Source organism: Leptosomus discolor, chromosome 15, assembly GCF_034619465.1.
Source record: "Leptosomus discolor isolate bLepDis1 chromosome 15, bLepDis1.hap2, whole genome shotgun sequence".
Lineage (NCBI taxonomy): Eukaryota > Metazoa > Chordata > Aves > Leptosomiformes > Leptosomidae > Leptosomus > Leptosomus discolor.
The window spans coordinates 17,210,413-17,231,497 of record NC_141405.1 but is presented as its reverse complement, the minus strand read 5'-3'; positions in this window follow the sequence as shown (position 1 = coordinate 17,231,497).

Genomic DNA, 21,085 nt, shown 5'->3' with positions numbered 1-21,085 from the left:
TTTTTTTTTTTGCATTAAGTTTATAACAAACATTCTAATGTCTAAAAATACCACCAAGAATTATTTTTAAAGTAATCCAAAGAAGTATGCTTTTTTCATTGTCCAGATCTTATCGAATTTCAATAGAAACATACAAGATTTTTTTTTTTTTTTTCATTCAGTCCTATCGCAGCCTCTTTTCCTTGTATTTCTCAAGATCTTTTGGCAACATTAAACTTATTTGTTTCCCTTTTATAAAATGGTCGGAAGTGCTCTCAAGACAGTTAAAAGGAACCATGCTGTTTGAAGTAGCACTGTCATTATCCTGCCAATGAGCCCCTGTAACCCTGAGGTTATGGTAGCAGCCAAAGAACTTTAGTACAAGCAATGACAGCAGGTCCCACAATTTTCAAATGTGCCACATCAGAACAAAATTCCAAGAGGAAATTGCATCCATTAGGACTATATCCTTGAATAATTTGAAAGTCAATACTTTGGAAAAAAAAATAAGAGGTCAAACCACTGCACGTTTTCGTTTCTCAGGTAAAAGGCTCAGACCATGATCTCAGACAGAATGGCTTAGGGTTCAATCAAAGGCTCAAACAACAAGCTTGTAAAAGTCAAAAAAATAATTTTGACTTATCTAATGTTTTTCTTAGGAAGAAATGAAATCTGAAAATTTTCAGAATGCCAGTCTTGTACCCACTTTCCCCATGAAGTGTCGTGCCTTTTTCTATTTAAAACCACCATTAGATTTCCACATTTCTTTATAAACCTAGAACTTAACAAATCTCAAAACATATTCTACTGTGTTTTCTTTCAGTATTGAAATTAGGAGATAGATAGGCTAGCCACTCTCTCATGCCACTGCTAGTTCTTTCACAAACGGTGTGAAATAATGTATCTGTTATTATAATAATATTATAATATATCTATTTTTGTATTATTATGTTGTGTACAAGTATATACAGGCAGTGCTACATTTATTCCAAGCCTCTGAACAGTCACATCCTAGCTGCAGTGTGAGATGAGGCTATGGGATCCAAGGCCATGGGTGCCAAAGAGCCACCACACCCCAGGCCACAGGACCAGAGAGTTGAATTTGAATTGCCACTTCTAGTACAAAACCTTTGCCTCTCTTCCGTGTTATATTATACAGTTATTTCAGAGAGGTATTGAAATAAATATTTACACACTCAAAATAGACACATGCACAAACTCCTGTATGGGAGGCTGTATAGATGATTTTCTGACCACATACATTTTAGGCTCATTATCTCACAACTACAGCACTAGCATTATCTGTAATAAAATTTTTAAATGTGGCCATCAAGTGGCTGAAGTTCAAAACTGCATCTTAAAATGTAAGCCGTGATTTTGTGTGAGCTGAATGATTATCCACTGCAGTCTCAGAAATCTTGCCTCACCTTCCCACACAGCTCAGCCTCCAGCCAAGCCTTTCCACTAACATCCACAACCCGAAAGCCCAAAAGCATTTGGCTTCGTCAGACTATTGCGCTCCAGCCCCAGGGACTATGACGGGAAAATAGTAAGGAACAAAGATGTCTGAGATCTGGCTCCACCACCACTAATGCTTCAGAGGACACACTGCTGCCCCAAAAAAATCTCTCAGGCTCGAGGCTTCTGAGGCCCCGCCAATATGTTGGAGAACATGCTTGGTGCATTTCACAGGCTTACAATTTCATCCCTGGTTTCTAAGGATTTTCACCTTCAGAACACCACTTTATTTCTGAGATTACATCCCCTTTCACCAGCTGCACTGAACCTCCCCTGAAACAGGCCTGAGTGTACCTCTGCTCTACCCTGTCACCCGGAGGAGACACTAATTTGTAACAATCTTGCCAAAAACTCACTGGGACTGTGACCTTCCAGAAGCATTTCCTCAGCATGCAGTCCAGCACACACTCTGTTAAATGGCTGAGAAGAAACTGAGATGAGGAACGGCTGTTTCCCTGGTCCTGCCTGCGAGGACCAGGCTCTGCTCCAGTACCCCAGGAAAGGAGCCATGCTGCCCTGAGGGAGCCTGGGCGAGCTGGGCTGGGGAAGATTCTCGAAGGTGGGTTGGAGGAGGGCAGTTCACAGGTGACAAAGTGGGGCACCTCAGAACGAATGCAGCTCCAGGGCAGGGCTGGACAGGAGAGCAGCCATCATTCAGGTGACAAGAGAGGGGCTTTCCCCCAGGTGACAGCAGTTTTCCCTCAGGTGGCAGGAGAGAAGCTTTCCCTCCGGCGACAGGAGTTTCCCCTCAGGTGGCAGGAGAGAAGCTTTCCCTCAGGTGACAGGAGTTTTCCCTCCGACGACAGGAGTTTTCCCTCAGGGGGCAGGATTTTTCCCTCAGGTGGCAGGAGAGAAGCTTTCCCTCAGGTGACAGGAGTTTTCCCTCAGGGGACAGGATTTTTCCCTCAGATGACAGGAGTTTTTCCCTCAGGTGGCAGAAGAGAAACTTTCCCTCAGGTAACAGGAGATTTCCCTCAGATGACAGGGATTTGTCCCTCAGGTGGCAGGAAAGGGACCTTCCCACAGGGAAAGGCCTGAGCGCAAGAGATAGGCAGCACCTCAGCATTGTGCTGAGGGCAAGCTGGGAGGGAAAATCCTACTCTTCGTGCTGGAAGGTTTGAATATAAACTCTCCTTCATCCACTTTAGCCTTTGTGCTCAACAGCAGTGCCATTTTGCTTGCCATCTCACCGATCTGGTGGTCCTTGCTTCGAAAAATCACGAGGGCTTTAATGGTAAAGGGCTGGTCTAGTTACAGGTCTGGGATTTCATTTGGGGACCACGTGATGTTTTACTGCCATGTTGCTGTTGATTTTGCTGTAATTTTTTTCCCTCCCCTGTTCAGAGCAAAACTGGTGCTCACAGAGGGAAGAATCAATCAGGAAGGGACAGAGGAGGGGGGTTATTCATGTGTGATTTTGTGTGTATTAGCAGATTAAGGGAAGGGACTCTTTGCTGCTTTGACAGGTATTGTATTTTGGTTTCTACATTTTGTGCTTTTACTGGGAGGTGAGCAAACTACCTTTTTTTCATGAGTTTTTTGTAGCTTGAAAGGCGTTAAGGAAGAAACGGCAGGCACAGTGTATCCTCATCTTGGACACAGTTTTTTTTTCCATGTGAACAGTGTTTTAGCATAAACAGCTAAAAAGGAGGAGGAAGGGGCTGCAATGTGAGACGTGCAGTCATTGTCAAAGATTTCCTTTGCTAAACAGTTACTTTGCAGATTTAGCTGCCAACATTACATGGAAAATGTTGGGGAGGAAGGAAATTATCCTATTCGGTTTCTGCCATTGCTTTTATCTTGATTCTCTGGGGCTTTATGGGGGCAAATTCTAGTCCAGACAAGACAAGCTGGGAAGCTATTTAACTACAAACAGTGAAACTGAGGAAAAGATTTTTGGAGAATTTACTAAATACTGCAATCAGTGATAGTTTATAGCTCAGGTATCAGCCTCTGCTTCCCTGCCCAATGTCGTTTTGCTTTCACAACCCTTACCTTCTTGTAAACACATCTACATCCAGATAAAAACTTCTCTGTAATTTTTGTTTATTTGGAGGTTTCTACATGTGATGGAAAAGCTCTAAATGGTAGATGCAGAATCAGCTTTGGATCTAGGCAAATTTTGCACTCACCAAAACAAATTTGAGCCAAATTTAGAAGTAATGCCATATGACATGCTCTTGGGGAGTGAGAGGCTGGCTGTAGGCCCAGATCTGACAAAGATCTTTTGCACATTTTTATCTTTATACTCTTTGAATAGTCCCACTGATCCCTCCGTCAACTTGAAGTACTAAAACATCATCAGGCTGGCCTTTAGGATTTAAAAGATATGATCTTTAAACCAAAGAACTTTTTAAAAAAGGTATTTTTTAATTTGATTTCTGTTTACTGAGCCTTGAGGAAACATCTGTATCATGTTTTCCAGTCTTTCTGTGCAATGACAGAAACTTTATTTTTTCCTTAAATGAATCTGGAGGTTCTCATGCAGACTTATGACTTTCAGCAATGGGATTTTAGGCAGCTGTCATACATTGTGAGATTCCTGGTTGGAACTGAGAGAGTTGGCAACATAGGCAATACAGCACTGAGTCACTGAATCACTTGCTTAAATCTTGCAGCGTCAATGCCTTGGATCAGAATTTCTTTGGGGCAGGAGTTGTAGCTAAGTGATGCACTTGCAGTTAGGTGTAAGGGTGTGTAGCTTTGCTCTTCCAGGGATTGCTTTATGTATCTGCTTCAGTCCTCTCATTGCACCAGTTTCAGTCCCTCACGCAGCTGGTCTAATGAAAGTACCAGTGAATTAAAGGTAATTACAGGCCAATGACTGATGCTGTTATCCTGTGGAAATCGCGGAGGGAGCGAGTAAGAAGATGGCAAAGAGTCTGGTTTACCTTCAGGGCAGGTGTCTTTTGGAGAAAGCCAGCATACCCGTGGCAGCAAGAAAAAAAGCTCTGAAAAGTACTATGGAGTTTCTCCAGCTAACCACCAGAAAATTAAATGTTGTATAAATGAGGGCAACAAAATTAGTGCGTAGCTGGGAGCAACAGAGATACAAGGATTCAAAGGGTATTACTGATGTATTTTAGTTAAAAATTAAAGCAGCTTAGGGGCTGACCTGAAGTGTTGGCACTGAAATCAAGCCAAATCCAAGAATGCTTTTTTTACATACAGCACTTAGCAGCCCCAGCTGAGATCAGACGATACTGCTACAAGGTTCCACAAACAGGGTAATTACACAGGCTCTGTCCCAAACATCTGGCTGGTTTAGTGATGAGTTAACAGACAGAGGATGAGTTTTACACATGGAGAAATACAGCATAGAAAAGGTGTTTTTTCCTCTGTGAAAAAAAAAAAAAAATTGTGAGAGAGGAGCTGAATACAGATCTCAAGTCTGGAGGGAATACTGTACCTACAAGAACATTCTTTCCCGTCAGTTTTGTGACAATCCACATTGTTACTTTTACTGTGTAATGGAAATATTTTTACTGTAGTTTAACTGAAGAGGTCAGTTAGATACGTATTTACCATATATTTTATCACAATTTGTCCACATTTGTCTGTCTACGTGTCCACTGTAATCATCGTAGATGCCCAGGGCAGGATGAGACGTGATTACTACAGGCCTAAACAATGCTGTTGCTGCCGAGGTTGGTGCAGAGTTGAACACAGACAGCAAATGTTGCTTGCAGTTTGAGTTTCCTATATTAAAATTCCTGGCTGGACTATTAAAATTTATTTTCATGACAAGCAAGTGGACAAAGGGAAATAAAAGCAGCTTTGCTGGATCTGCAAGACACAGATAAATGGTGAAGCAGAACTTGGCCAAAAAGTCTCTGTTTCTACGGGCAGGGCTAGCAGATAAGGTTAATGAACTGTCAAAACCATTCTGTGTCAGTATCTATGTCTTTTCAGACTGCAGAAAAGATGTTTTCCCTTGCAAGATACTATCTTTAGCCAACCTCCTTCTAAGCTTAATTATTTACAGATTCTAATCACTGATTCCCCCATACTGACCTTTCCTTAAATACATACTTCTTTTGGGGGGACACTGTGGGCAAAAGTGCTGCAGCATCTTTAGATGCTTTATGTTGGTACAGCCCTAGCACTGCTTAAGACTGGGGAGGCCTTAGTGTAAAAGTGATTCTGCACATTTTCCTTCAAACGATCATGATTTGTTAAAATTTCACAGGAAAAGGTGACTTTCCCCAGAATTCCTTGTGAAGGTTTCTTGTGTCTAAACTACTCCAGTAAAAACTTAGAGAATGAAAAATATCTGTGGGCTACAAGGCTTGTTCCAAAGCTCATCAAAAGCAAAAACTTCCTCCGACTTTAAACACTGTATTGAATTATTGAAGTCATCACAAAAGACCTAAGAATTGTCTGGGGAAGGCACCTACTGTGTTAGGCAAGTGGCATAGAACTCAAAATTCTAAAAATTTGACCCAGTAGATTTTTGGCTTGATCAGATCACTTACGAAAGGTTCTTTACAGTTGGTGAAAAGAAAGCCTAGAGCACGTTTTGCAATGCAGGTCATGATCTCTTTCAGTATAGTCTGCTCTATGTAGACAGAAGAGCCATAAATGCCTTCTGGGCCGGCATATTTAGTTTAATTGCTACTTCACTCAATAAAACCCTGACAAAATCCCTAATAAGCAAAGCAACACTCCATAAGCTTTTTTATGGTTGCAATATATAGGGATTCCCATTTGTCTTGCTGGCATTATTTACATGAAACCTTCTGCTACATACAGGTTAGGGCTTAATTTCAGAATTTCATGGCCAACCCTGACTAAACAATACCCTATATTGTTTACTAAAACAATTGGAATATGATCCTATTGTTAGTTTATATAATAATATTCTTGAGGAACAGTTTTCTACTGTTACTGTAATGGCGGCTATTGATTCTTAGCTGCTTAGCATTCTGGCACATACATACTTATATATATGCACACTTTTAACTGAGGGCTGGCTACTTGCCAGATGAACATACTAAGGAGCATGGTAAAGGGGATAAATTTTACTCCAGTAATGTAAAGTGGTCAAATACTGCAACAACCCTTTGATCTCAGACCTTTGGGAAAAGCTTTATGCTGTAGCTCATGTGAGCTTTAGGCAGTCATGAAGCCTGTGCAGAACGTCCCATCCAAAATTGCTCAAGGAAGTGAAACAACAAAAGTTTTTGTGGTGCAGGGGCTTGGCAGAAGAAAGCCCTCTGTGTAGACAGCTGCCGGTACCGGTTCTGTGTGTACGGCGGGGATAGAGGAAGCGGGGGAAAGGATGACTGGTAAAGGTGCCGTCAAGAGACTTATAGGAAACAAAAAAAGAAGTTGGTACAGGGGGAGGACAAGTGAATTATCGCACTATTTTAACAACTCCATTGGGGCTTTTGAAGCAGGAGGTGCAAATTAGGACAGTCCATACTAAGACTTGGAGCAAGCCATAGCCACTAAATATGGGCAGGAAATCACATGCACATATCTCAAATCCCCACACTAATAAGAATCAACTATATTCTTGGCCATTGCAACTGATTTCTCAGGAGTACTTGTCACCTTGAAAGACAGAGATGTACCTAAACAAAGTTCATTTCTGCTTTAATTTTGAACAGAGCCGGAAGGAATTCTTGTTTTCAGAGTTCGTTCACTATAGGTGGATAGTTGTAATACACATCCTTACTTCTAGTCAAGAGACTTTAAAACAGCTAAATCAGAGCTTCAGAAACCAAGATGCTATTTATGCAGACAAATTGTTACATTGAGAGGAAAATGTCTTGTCTCGTAAACATGTGGTTGCATAGAGAATACAAAATGTTGTATTTAATATAATCAGGCAGAATGGGAGGTCAGGCTTGCATGGTTTTGTATGAATCCGTTGGTGTACTGTCTTGGGATTCTTCCTTAGCTGATTAAATTTGTGTCTGCACAAGGAAGGTGGTTGGGTACACGGTCTTGTGTACGAAGCAGCACTGAGGCTGAGAAGATGAGGGTTAGTTACTGGCCCAAGTGTTGCAAACTGATTCTGGCCATGTTACCTAATTTCTCAAATTTTAAAGCGTTGTAAAATACAGTATTTCCTTCCTCCCACTGTTCTAAGGAATAAGCTTCTCACACCAAAGATTTAGCTTTTCTGTGCTTATGCATGTTGCTCAACATATTGTGGCAAACAGTTTCCTTATTGAGACATTTGGATAACTTGATTTGCCCAGTTGGTTTTCTGCTATTCAGATTTGCGCTGCCCCGATAACCAAGAATGCTTACTTGGAGAAAATACTTTGGAGAAAAGTGATAATGGAAACTTTATTCAAATTTTTGGATGCAGAAATTTTTTTGCTGTGAAGAGCTGTGATTTTCATTAAGATCTGTCTTAAATACAAATCACAAAAACAAAGAAAGCAATTTCTTAGGCTGCAATATCTAGAAGCACCACGAGCGGGAAGCACAAACAGCTAATATTTTCTTAAGTAAAGTATCTAGAAGCCTGATTTTTTTTTTCTTCTCTAACCTATATGTTACAAATTACGAAGGTTACTATCAAGCAGCACTTTCCTACATTTCTTTGACTTTGAAGAAAGTACTTAATACAGGGTATGTTACACTCACAGTTAATGTATTAATATTTTTCTCATCCAAAATTGAGGCTGAGGAGGAAAATCATCAGAAAATAAACATTTTTTAAAGAAATGAAAGCTATTTTTATTTTATTTTTGGTTTGAATTTAGCTTGAAACTGTGCAGTCCTTTTATAAAACTAAAATATTGTATAGGAAGATCGATATTTTTAATTTAAACCTCATCTCCTTATGAACTGTTTTAATATAGGTACCTACCAAGTCTGAACAGTGTTTCCTCAGATGTTGCTTTTGTGTATTTGGTGGCTTCTCTGTGTAAAAATATTAGTAAATAATTTAATGTTTATTTTTAGCATAAATATTTGGATGATTCTTGCATGACTTTGATAGACAGATCTCACAGGTACTACCATAGTGCCCTCTGGAGTACAGTGACAAAGTATGTGCATGGTGAAAGTTTTAGAGGCATCTGTTGTTCCTTTTTACATCCAGGAAAATTATCACTGGAACAAGTAAAGCCTTGGCTAAGCTCTTTGAAAGGGAGGATTAATATGTAGTGTTTCACTTCACTTAGCCCAGAGTTTTTGGGACCCGTATCATGTTTTCACTAGATATGTGTTACTACGTAGGATTTCATCCCTGGCTGGACCCAGTAGCATTTGACCAAAATGTACAGGATTATTGTAATATCACCTCAGTGCTTGTTTTGAAAGTCTTCAGTGCAGCTTTTAATGTTTGGTTTAGAAGCAGCAGCTTGAGGTTTCTCAGCACAACTGAGTGCTGTTGTCCAGAGGGGCAAGACCTGTGTCAGGCTGCTCATTGAATCAAGCTTTTGTGGCTCCTATGTAACCTAAGCCTCAGAAATCCTGGGACTCTACTAGAAGAAAGTAGTTGATCAGTACTAGGCATCAAAGACAACAACAAGCACATCGTTTTTCCTCACAAGCTCAAAAAAAAAGAGAGACATTTGAAAGACATATGGATCTGTTGTTTCCTAAATTAATTCATTTTTTTCCCAAGATTTCTCTTGTGGAAAATCAGAAATTCCCCTTCATTCCTCCCTCTTTCCCCTCCCTTTAATGTAACAAGGTGCCTTTCCTTAGGTGTCTAAAGACTTCTGAAAATCTGCTTTTTCTCAGGTCAGACATAAAGAAAACGTAAGCTAATTGACAGGAATTGCAGGTCACGTGCAGACTGACAAGCCATGAAAAATTAAGATCACTGACAAGAGTCTGCAACACTCAGTATGGTGCGACCATTAAACTGCATTTCAGTATAACCAAGTAAAACACCACCTAGATGGGAAAAGCTACCTGTGAAAAAGAGCGGAGAATTCTGCGGAAGGCTTTCCTGCTCTAGAACCAACAGAGTGAATGCAAATCCTTGTGTTTAGGAAAAGGAGATGCTGAATAAAAGTACAGGGATTATATTGTCTTTGTGTTTGGCACCGGTGATACAGCTCTTGAAATCACTGCCGGATTCAGGTGCTATATGTCTTTAAATTTGCTGAGAGTCTGGGCAGACATAAGTGAGAGCCACAGGAATGATGAAGAAGATTAAAATCTCCTTTAGCTTGCTGGAATGATCCAGTGTTAGTGTCTTCGTGTGCAGTGAATTCCTTTGTAGGTTCCTTTTTCCCTTGATGTCAAACTTGTCCCTACAAGACTCAGTAGCTACCAAATTTAGGGAATCTGTAAGGAAAATAGAGAATTGCCCGAGATAGTGACAGCAGTGGAGACATCAAGGCATTAAGCTGGTAAGTAATGAAAAGAGGGAGGTCCTAGCTGAGATGGACTCTAATTACCAAGAAAAAACTTGGTAAAGGGGCATTTCCAGACAATGAGGAAGTTATATGTGAATTCTCACTGGCGTGGTTGGGGGAGAGAAGTGTGACTGGATGCACATTTGGTTTTTTCAAAGGATATCGTAACCTCTTATAAGCATTAAATTAAATTACTTCACAGTTATATTGTATAAGCAACACTGAAACTACAGGTGGCTTAAATGTAGAATCAGAAGTCTCCTGAACACTGCAGCTGTTTGGTTTTGGATAGGAGCTTCACTATCAGAATTTTGCTTGGATAGCAGCTCGGTTGATAAATGAGTGATCAGGTTTTTGGTGACTGAACCTAGAGTATGTTGGTAGAAAAGGAAGGAAAGTAAGCCCAGGTGTCCTGCTGGTTAAATCCTAAGTGGACAATACTGTCTCCTTCACTGTAGAGTTTGTCCTGGTAAAAGCTCACTCTGACTTTTTTAGAAGGCTTAAGATTCTAACTCCCTCTGGCAGTTTTAGAAATACCACCTTGTATTAATAATCTCCAGTGAGGGAAAGTTCAACATTACTAAATAATTGTTTGGGGAATATATTCCCAATACAAGTGAAGACTTCTTTGTGTGCATGTGACCTGCATAGTAAAAAAAAAAAAGTTAAAAAATTTTTATTATTATGTCCTAACATTTTTTTTGAGAAAAGATAGCATCAGCAAATAAATCCACAATATCCTGGCAAATATTTTTAAAGAGGATCCAAAACCAGATCAGAGCACAAAGTTAACTTTACTAACAGCTTCTACTGAGATTAAATATATATATAAATATATGTATATATCTCCCAAGACAAAATACACAGCTTCATATAATCTGCTAAAGAGAAAAGTAAATATTTTGCAACCACAAATGAAGTCAAAGCATAACATTGTGGTGAGACTTAAGAGGAGTTAACAGACCAAAATGTCTCATTATTTCACAAATTACAGCAGCATGAAAAAATACTTCTTTAGTTTCAGGATACTTAGCTCTGTTTCATGAAATAAAAATACGTGGTTAAAACAAAGCGCTGTTTCAAGTACAGCTCCGGAAGCTGGCTGGACGCAGTGTGATGGGTGGGTAGACGGCAGCGTGAGTGACACCGAGTCTGCACTTCAGGCACAAGGAATAAGTTTCTTTCCACACTTGCTGGCACACTGGCAAAGCTTCGTGCACAGCAGAATCTTACGTCCAAATGAAGGAGCCAGGCTTTCTCAGTCAAGGTGATACAGTTAATGCTTTAGGTTCCTTTTGCTAATAGTATGGATTAAAACATTAAGGATAAAAACGTATTTGGTGGCCTTGACCTGATTTGTAGTGTACGCCGAGAGCCAAGTTCTGCCCTCAGTTACACCCTGTAGCTCCCCTGAAGTCCGTAGTGGTGCCAAGTGTAACTGAGGGAAGCGTTTGGCTGTTCAAATATGCCCACAGTTACCAAGCCAACTGGCAGCAATTGCCAGGGAATAATAGGAGTGTTGAGGGCAAGAACTGAGGAGCCTTCGCAGGGCGGGCTGGAGATCTGCACAGCGCTTGTCTACAGACTGTCTGGCCTCCTGAAGTCAAAGCTATTAGTTTTTCCTACTTGTTCAAATGCACTGCATGCCAAAAAAAAGCCTTTCAGCATTGAACTCTGATAAATGCCCACCATCTGGGGCTCCTGCAATCTCTTAGTGCATTGTGTCAGCAGCCTTTTGTTTGTGCCAGGCCTAACCTTGAAGTTTCACGGGGCAGAGAGCAGATCTGAATCAAACTTCTGAAACAGTGAACCATTATTGCTATTCATGAAGAAGAGATGAGTAGCTTCCAGGCTACTTATGACACCAACAAACTCATCTTCTTGCAGCACATCTAGTCAGTTATTTAGTGCTTCATATTGCTCAAATAGGGAATAGGCTTACTGGCTCATACAGTGGCTACCATCTGAGGGAACAAGAGATCATTTTCATTTCACAGATGAGGAACCAAGCCACATTGGAAGAAAGAACAGAAACTCTGGTATCCTCAGTTGTTGGATATGCTAGTTGTTAAATCCCTTACCGACTAGTACTACATCATCTGTTTGTAGCTTTGGTGAAGTCCTGGAGCTTTAATCTTTCAGTGTAGAAGACTTCTTGCCACCATATGACATTGAGTTCTGGTTTTAAAATGGAAAACAAAACATAACAACCTTTTTATGGGACAAGTGGATTCTTTGATCTCCTGCTCATATAGCTTTACACTATTTGAAAAGTGTAAGCTGCACCAGAACAGATTAAAATCCCCTGGTAGCCATTTCTATTCAGTTTCATGGACAGAAAGCAATAATAAACATAATTCATCACATAAACATGTGATGAAAAATCAGATGGATTGATCTAAGAGTGTCCAACCATGGTAGGCAGACAGCAGTCATTGGGTGAGTGGAGAGGGGAAAAAAAAAGTTCTTGTAAATGTACAAAGCGTAAACCACCCCTGATGCCAAGAACGATGTCCTTGATGAATATTGTGACAAGAAATTCCCTGTTTGTCTTACAAGGACACCATGAAATGGAACTGCTGCTGTGCAAGTCACATGTACTGTTCCATAGACAGTTAACAGAAGAAAAGTAAGCAATGAAGTAGGGAGGGATACCACTGTAAAGCGTCAGTGGGACCTACAGTGGTGTGGAGCTTATGTTGTAAGAGAAGTTGCTTTATCATAATCCTCTACTTCCTCTGTTTGCATAAAGTTTCAGTTTGACAAATATACTTGCTAATCTTTCACTCCTTTAGGCAGCGCTAAACACATTCTGAGCCTTAATCAAATATTGTACTGCTGTTGCTCTCTGGGGTAGAGACAATACCACCAATAATTCTTTTATTATGTTTGGTTTACATATGGAAACATCAGACTCTTGTCAAGCCAAACTGCATCAGAGAAGCTATTTCTAATTTTGAACAAAGAAATTAGTGCTCCTTTTGTTTTGATTGATGATCACTTTGTTTTGAAACGCTCTTTAGACAGGCAAATTATCAAAAAGAATTGGATGAAACATCCACATCTGGAACAGATTAGAGTTCATTAATCAGCCTTTCAGCTGAAATAAATCCTTCTTGGTCCATTTAAAATAGTGGAAGTGTTCTGATTTGTACCAGTTCACTCTTTCCCATCCCTTGCATTACACACACATTATCATTTGAAAAGGTCTTAAATACAGTAATTTGAACAGGCAAATACAGGAATAAATTCACAGTGAGACATTAAATCTTTCTTAAAGGAAGTTTTGTTCTGAGAGTTCTACAACTAAGAAATCCATAATCACTGTAATAATTTCTTTAATGCTAAGCATGCAGATCCTTCTGTTTTCTCTGGGGCAAATTCAGAATAAATCTTCCCTGCAAGAACAGATTTCTTCCACCTCCAACAATTTATTACAAAGTCTGCAGTTCCTGACAATTACTGGAATTATACAGAAAGAATTCGCACTCATATGGTATTGTGCAATTTAAAAGATATTGAAGGGGCACTTCACATGTCATATACAAAGACCAAACTGGTACTCTTACAGTGCAGTCACTTCTGGAAAAGAATATAAAAGCAATTCTCTACCAGAAACTATACACTGCAGTATTTAGAAAGTGAAGCAAGAAATTATTCAACAATTGAAATCTGAAGAGAATGTGAAGTGGGAAGGATGTTAATTGCTTAAGCAAGGATTGGCCCATTAGGTTCATAAATCAGCTCTGCTCATCTAAAGCACTTTCTTTCCAATGATACAGAACTACAGATGGTTCAAAAGGGAACGGCTGTTACCTGCAGTGTCTCACACTTTGCCTTAGTGTCTTCTAGGCAGCTGTTGTACAGCACGTTGAAAGACAATAGCCGATTTACACCAGCTGTAGGATTGAATCAAAGACTATAATGTTGTTTCAGTTTGCTTGTTTTTATTTTTCTGTTTTGTGGGTTTTTTAATAACTCTAGCTGCTTCAGGACTCATTAGGATCATATTTTAGAATCTCAGTGCTGAACAGTCCACAGTTTCATGGCTCTCTGCATCTGTTACTGTATAGGGGCCAGGTGTCCACATAAATTATTAAAAATGGCAAGGGATGGAGAGAGACAGAATTCACTTTTTTTCTGTTTCAGTTTTTATCTGGTACTCTATGCCACAGAGAAACAAAAAACCATAAAGACCAAGTCACTCATAAAGGTGGAGGTTTTCTGTAGAAGCAACAGCCATAGGCATGAAAAAACCCAAACAAAACTCTGCTCTTATACCCGGCACAGATTCTAAGACAAATGGATGTGTTTTCTGTGACCACTACGTCAGTCATCACTTCATTCTCCTTTTGTAGAGTTAGCCGAGAAACAACACAAAAATGAATACGTCCACAGCACCACTGCAACAGAAGATGCATCCGCATGATCTGCACCCAGAAAACACTTTGCCCGTAGCTCTTATGCCTCCTGCAGCCTGGGTATATATTACCTTTAAAAGCCTCTGTATTCATAGCATGGGCATGGGACAGAAAGCGTGCTGTGAGACACGGTGTACCAGTTTTCCTCCTGCAGTCTTTCTGGGGAGGAGGTATCAGAGATCCAGAGGAGAGTCAGCATGATCTGAAGAACAGTTTGGAAGACAGGCAAGGACATAATCTACCGCTATAGCCCCCTAAGCATATGTCCTGAAATTTTAAGGGTGTGTGGTTGTATCTTTTTGAATTTTAAATCATTTAGTCATCATCCTGAAGTGGCTCATGATTTCATAAATACAGACATTCTTAGATTAATACCATTTTAAAGGTTGATTTAAAACATCCTTTTCTATCAATGAAAGCATGAACATGGGCTATTTTAATCAAACAAGGAAGGTGTTATTTTCCTTAGAATCCCTAATGAGAAGTCTAGAAGAATAGAAAACTCCAGAGAATGGAAACTCAATCATAATCATGTTGAATATAATAGAACAGCTAATAGTATAGAAGAGAGTGTGGTATACTAATCCTGATAAAATATAATAATGTTAATCAGGCACTATGAAAAAGCCAGTTCTGCAAGTACAATAAAAATTAAGTAGCAATCAGTTTCCCATGCAAAGCATCCTTTCTGGCAGATACAACTCAGGAAATATTTTAAACATGCAGACTGCTCATGAGTGTTCTGATCTGGTTGAAGAGAAATTCATTACACCGTACATAATACATATATATGTTCTGTGATGTGGATGATTCATTTTAAAGTATGCCATTTATTCCAATACATTTAGCTGATTAGCAGGGAAAAGACAAAACATTTTTTACAAGTGTTAGTAATTTTCTGATTGTTGAATTTACTTACAGCGATGGTGAGTTTACTGAGTTGTTGCTGGATTTTTTCTACAAAGGACACCTTGATATGCTTCATTCATGTGGAACATCTGAAATGAATAACAAGGAACGGATGGAATTTTCAAGAGAAAAAGAAAATAATAAAACGCCCACCATAAAAACTAATTCTCTATAAATAATCTCAATCAGGAAAACATTTACCCCTGAGACAATCCAAGGCTGCCTTTTCAGTAGCTCTTTCCCTTGCGACAAGAGCAAACTTTCCCATGCCACAAATCATTCCTGTCTATCATCTTGATATAATCTGAAGGAAATCCATCCTACCATCGGAAAGTGCCCCATTTTTTTCAGGCTCAGATAGGGACATATTTGCATATTTGATTAGTAGGACTTACTGAGCTTAAAATCAGTAATTATGATCTTTCTGGCTGTTTTCCGTACTTTAGACCAGCAATTTCAATTTTATAGTTAAGTCCTTGCTTAATTGTCTCCTCAAGCTTAATCCGTTTCAGATGATGTTCTTCTTTTGGATCAGCTTTTCCAGTTATCATTGTGTTGCCTAGTTTACAGGACATCATTTGCATTGTAGAAGAGAGATGCTGGTCTCTGCAAAGAGGACGTAGGAAAAGGTCCCATGGATCAGTATAGTAGTGGTGTTTATTTGGAAATTGAAGATTCGTTTTCTGTTTCCGTAATGGAACGGCCTTTCCCTTAATCCTTTAAGTAGTTTGTCTCAGTCTCTTCTAGAAGCTGATTTTAACGAAGTCTGATTTGTGAAGAGGGCTGTTTCCTACATGCTTCAGCAGCCTCTCTTTTTGTATCACACCTATCATTAAGGTCACAGAACAAAAGCAGTTCCAGATCCATCATTTACAGCTCCCAGGATTGCTGCTTCTGTTACTTGGTTTCTTATTCCATTGCTATGGTTGCAACAACAGGAAATTGTATGATTTGAAATAATATTCTTCTATTAATGCATATCAAGCCTGTTTTGATTGTAACTTAGGAAAAGCAAATAGTTTCTCTTCAGTGGGAAATAACTACATTTGCCACTGTTTTGGGGTTACGTACATTACAAAGAAAATAACTAGCTACTGGGCAGGTTTTTAGATGCTTTTTTCACTCTTTGGTAGCCTGAGGGGAGATGTATTATTTGCCAAGCCAGGAGATTTGTATGCCTGGTTTGAGTTATTGACTGTGTGGGTTTGCACTGCACAAGGAATTCCAGTAATAAAGAGCTCATTCCTAGCCCAAGTTATTGGTCATCCATCTTGGGCAGATGCTAGAAGACATGAGCTGGTATCGATCCTAGAAAGTTGAAAACTTTGTCTCAGAAGAGCCTGAATGATGACTTGAATATACATAAAGATGGGAGACGGACCAGAAAATGGAGGAAGCAACCAAGCTTGCAGGCCTTTGCTCAAGAAGATCATTTATAGATGCATCACTGCTATATCCCATGATGATAAAACACAGAGGTAGCAACCAGAATGATGGCAGCAGTGAGGATGACTTGGAGGCTGAAAGGAAAAGCCACAGCTTTGGCTATAGGGTAGGAAAAAGGCTAAAGGATGCCCCAAACAGTAGGCACATTCACATTTTTACAAAACATACCGCTTTGGGATTGATTCTGGGTTGTTCTTACACTCAACAGTGCAAAATGACAACATTCCACTGGTTTTGTTGTTTCATAAAAGTTATAAAATGTTAGTCCAATGCAGGGCAAAAGGAAATGAAGATTTGATCTGTAATCTGCTTCTTATAACACCAGAGGGCTGCTGCGGATCTCACCAGCACTCCTATTTGGTATTTTTATTAAATTCAAGAAACAAATGTTACAAATTTGACTTGGATCTTACAGTTTTTAGCATTCTGTTCCCTGTAAGATGAAGTTGGACTGAAGCATGTTTTGCGAGATGTTATTGTAGGGTTCATGCGCATTGCAAGGTAGAAGTGGCTAGAAATAGAAAAGAATTCTCTTTGAACTATCACAAAAGAATCGCAATGGGCTGCTTTTATATGTGCTCTCCTAGAAATTACTCTGAAGCCTCTAGTTGCAAAGTATGTAATTCTATTAACAGGAAAAGAAAGACTTCTTAGACTTTCACCAAATGGAGGAATGAAGACAGCTACCTAAGTGATGTACAATTGATTATACTAAGAGGCTGTCACAACTTCTTATGAAAACATGAATGACTGCACTTGGCAGCAGCTGGTGTGACATTTCACCCTTTGTCAATAACAAAAAGCAAGTTTACAATAGCATGTTTTGATACCCTATAGAATTTATTAAACTACTGAACCTCAGTGGGAAAACCATGAAGATACTGTTCAGTTGGTTCAGTAAAAAGGAAAGCATAAATAAGAACTTACAGGTTTGATCCAAAATAAAGAGTTGAGAGAGAATCTATTTTTCTTAATTATTACTTTGAGCCATGTTTGAAAAAAAAAAAAACAATCTTTGAATCCTTTAAAAACTTTAGATTTTAATTTAAACTTAGAATTTTACCTTTAGGGCCTGATCAGATGACTGCTGAAGTAAATAGAAGACCTTTAAAGATTTCAGTGGGTATTAGATGAAGCTCATACTGCTTACATTCAGTTTATCAACTTGCTGTAGAACATGCTATAAAAGAGAAGACTATAGCTGAGGGACTACTTCCAATACTGTCCAAACTGAGTGAATAATTACCCTAACCTTTCCAGTTCCTGAGCAACATCTCTATTTGGAGAAATAATAATGGGTTTTAATTAAGAGAAATGCAGAAGAGAGTTTTGCATGAGTCTTCTCCCACAAATATTTTAACTCTGCATTGTTCATGCTAGTTACAAGCCATACTTGAATTTCTCTTTACACATTTTGAAATGCTGGCCCAGAATTAAAATCAAGAGTCTCATGGACTCTAATAAGTTTTGGATCAAATTTTGAACTATTTCTGCACTAATTTCAACTTTCCTACTACTGCACCAGTAATAATTACAGTTGTCAATGAACATGAGATACTCAGCGCCGACAGCTAAAGTTATTTTAGTCACATGCTACCTAACAGTCCTCGGAGTCTGTACAGCTAAAATATGTTTTTCCTTTGGTCGCCTTTTTATGTGGTTCAGCATCATTTCCCTCCAAGTGTCTTATCGGCATCCAGAAGTTGGTCTCGTAAAGCAAACAGCAAAACTTTAATTATATTCTTTTCATTATGAGTCAAGGGTCTAAATTTTGACCAAGAAATTGCTTTAGTCTCAAATGTTGACAAATTTTTACCATATGATCTTAGGAAAACCTTGATGGGAAACCATCTGTAGGCCATCTGAGAGTTCTGGGGGTTTTATTTAACAGCGGGAAAGACAGCCTTATCCTGGCTAGGCTCATTGAGCAACTCCACTCTTCTGATGTTGTCGCTGAAGATAATAGTCTTCCCTTTTTCAGCATAGTTTCTACCATGCCTGTTGTCTGATTTTGGAGCTATTCTGTTGTTACAGTCTTATTTTACTCCATACAAATAGAGGACGGATCAAAGGGCCAGACCAAAAGTTACCATGTCACTCCATTGTATTTTAAGCTTCATAGATTGACTGATAGGAAATGTAACCTTTTTATCTAATGCTCCCAGGTGTCATATTAAAATATTGTATTTCAGTTGTATGACAGAGGCTGAGCCTAGCGCACAGCACTAGATGGCAGTAACATATTACACTTCCCAGTGAAAGCATCAAGTCGCTGTGTTATTAGTCATCTGGGTCGGGAAACGTCAACTAAGTGTAAAGCAGAGTTCTTTTCTGAGTTTGTTTTGGTCTACAGTCTGAAGCTGATCTAAGCTGACCACAAAATCCATTTCTCATGCTGCATACAGCACACTTCCCTGAAAGGGTGAGCTAATTAGGCTCTTTATGTGTCTGCCGAGAAAACTGCAGATATTGTTAGTTCAGACTCCAGCAAAATCAAACAGCTTCATGCATACCACGTTTAGCCAAATCTGCCATCATGCAATTGCACTGAATATTAGATAAATGTGATTAATGTGAACGGCATACTGTACAAAAACGTAGTTTCAGTTAGTCTTGCATGGAGACTTTTCATCAGGTGTAAACTGGCGTAACTGTAGGGAATTCTCTGTTCTTATTGTCCAAAAGAGATGTGAAACTGTCCGTGAACTGTTAAACACTTGCATGTTTCTGTCGCAGAAGCTTCTGCTAGTCAAGTGCTGACAGTGAAATGATAGATGTGTTCACTCAAAAGATGTGGAGCTATGACTTAAGGAATGTCCAAGCCCTCTTATCAAAGATAGATTTTTGTCTCTTGCGTTCACCAGAACAACTCTTGATTGTGGTCCAAGCAGACTTCTTTGCCGAGGCAAAGTTTTGACTAATAAAGGTTTGTGTGAGTGAACTTGGATGAACTATCTCGAGTGAAGGTTCACCCAAAGGAAGGTTGATCATACGCTGTTTATTTCATGATAAAGTCAAAGTCCCTTGTAGGGTTTTGGAGTGACTGATCCAGAAAAATCAACTTACACTTCTTGTTCTGCTGTTGACTGAGTGGATCACTTTATCTTGTGTCTGTCTTTAAAATGTAAATCACGCTATTTAACTGTTTACGAAAGCATGTCATGATAGCCTAATGAAGGCAGATTTTAGTTGCAATTACTACTGACTATTAAGTCATATCCTCTCATTTCATTTCAGCCGTAATGAGGATTCTATCCTGTTCTTCGGACTTCCTTACTCCATGCTCCTTCAGGCAGAACCAGTATTCTATGAACAGAACCAGTAAGTCACTTTAATTTTACACTGGGTCCTTTTCTCCCTCTGATTTTTCACAAATAGTGTCCTTACAGAGTAAATCTCTTTAGAGGCAAATGCTTATATATTTTTACCATCAGCTATGTGGTGATATATAGTGTTATTTTTATATATACTTGAGAGAGCCAGAGAGAATAATCTACATCTTTCCAGACGCTGTTCTCCTCAAATGAAAATGGTAGTGTCAGAATTCATCTCTTGAGCCAACATTTATTCATGCATGAGAAAAGGCTTCAGTCTGAAATATTGGTAATATTATACCTTGGTAAGTCTTCGTGAGGAAATGCAAATAAGAAAGTTCCATGAGTGATATTTTGGACAACGCTTAAAATTATTCTTGGTCTACTTTTAAGATGCCCTTTTTTTATTTTATAAAATCTAAGTGAAATACCTGTACTCTGACCTTCCTGCTCAGGTTGTTTGGTATTTTACTCCATGACAAATTTTGTGATGCTGAGATTACTTACTGTGAAATGCATTTATTACTCTTTAAGATTTTAAGGATCAGAATTTGTTTCAAAATGTTAATTCCAGCTCCTCTTGAAAACACCCTCACCATGATGGTGCAGTTTCAAACAGCCTAGGTAATGAAGCAAAGTAAGATTTTTCCTAATGTGCTAAGGTTTCCGGTTGCTTTGGAGTGATCTCACCAGAGGAGAGGTTAGTTCAGGCCAACACCTCTGTTTAAAAACAGTTTTGCTGGAAGTGGAGTTTGGAAGACTTGGAGAGTAATAAGAGGGTATTTTTCTATGCCAAGTCATGACAAGGTCTTCGCCTAAAGCAGACCTGGCTCTGCATTGCAGATTTTTATAATATCTTTCTATTTGCCTCTTAGAAAAAGAACTTTGGGATTTGGTGAGTAAGTTCAAGGTTCAGAGGGACTTTGCACCAGGCTTTAAAGATTTAGGTGTTTTTTTTAAACAGCTAGCTAAACAAGTAACATTGAAATGATTGTGTCAGTGTATTCGTATTTGGTTACGACAGCTCTAATTTTGAATAAGTCTTTATTATTTCTCCTTCCAATCTGCAAATTGCCTTTCATAGAACTAATTAAACTTATTCCGTGCCCTTTCACACTAAATATTGATCAAGACAAAGCTTAGTTTAATGAAATTTCTATGCTTC